Source organism: Lonchura striata, chromosome 10, assembly GCF_050655825.1.
Source record: "Lonchura striata isolate lonStrDom1 chromosome 10, ASM5065582v1, whole genome shotgun sequence".
Lineage (NCBI taxonomy): Eukaryota > Metazoa > Chordata > Aves > Passeriformes > Estrildidae > Lonchura > Lonchura striata.
In genome coordinates this window covers 12,158,970-12,159,450 of record NC_140712.1, presented here as the reverse complement: position 1 = coordinate 12,159,450, position 481 = coordinate 12,158,970, and the positions used below count along the sequence as shown (strand labels likewise).

The 481-nt window shown below is 36.0% G+C and overlaps 1 protein-coding gene and 1 long non-coding RNA gene across 2 annotated transcripts in view; one reads left to right on the top strand and one right to left on the bottom strand.

The window, feature by feature from the left end:
* The window catches only part of LOC110474170 (uncharacterized), a 166,518-nt gene that overhangs the window by 59,771 nt on the left and 106,266 nt on the right, over positions 1 to 481 (bottom strand). The window contains exon 9 of the long non-coding RNA XR_014957600.1: positions 219 to 268. This is a non-coding gene — a long non-coding RNA (uncharacterized LOC110474170). The remainder of the gene's footprint in view (positions 1 to 218; positions 269 to 481) is intronic.
* Positions 1 to 481, top strand: part of UNC13C (unc-13 homolog C) — a 127,380-nt gene that overhangs the window by 117,064 nt on the left and 9,835 nt on the right. The window lies entirely within an intron of this gene.

Below are 481 nucleotides of genomic sequence, written 5' to 3'. Positions count from 1 at the left end.
CTGCAAAAGACAATATATTTTGTACATTGACAAGGGCTCTAAACAAATTGGACAAATTTCAGGTCAGGCAGGACAAGATCATTTTAACCAAACTTGAGCTAAATTCAAGCACATTTTCACAATCAAGACAGAACTCTAAAAGCCAAAGGCTAAACTCTCCCCATACTTCTGCTGGCCTATTGCCTGCACCTTCCCACTCCATGGTACACTTGACTTACCCTTAGTCTGTGCTGAGACCAGTAATGGTGAGGCTTCTCTTAAGTTACTCCTGAAAAAAGAAGAGAGAAACAGTCACCTTTTTAAGTCATACTTTACCCATTTAAACTGCTTAAAGTATATCAAAATTAAATGGCTATGGTTTAGTTCAGCAAATGCCTTGAGTCTTCAGTAATTTCATAAACTATAGCCAGTGCTGTGATGCAACACTAATAATATTTGAACAAATATTATTTTAATTTTAGCAAACTGCATAAAAAGACAA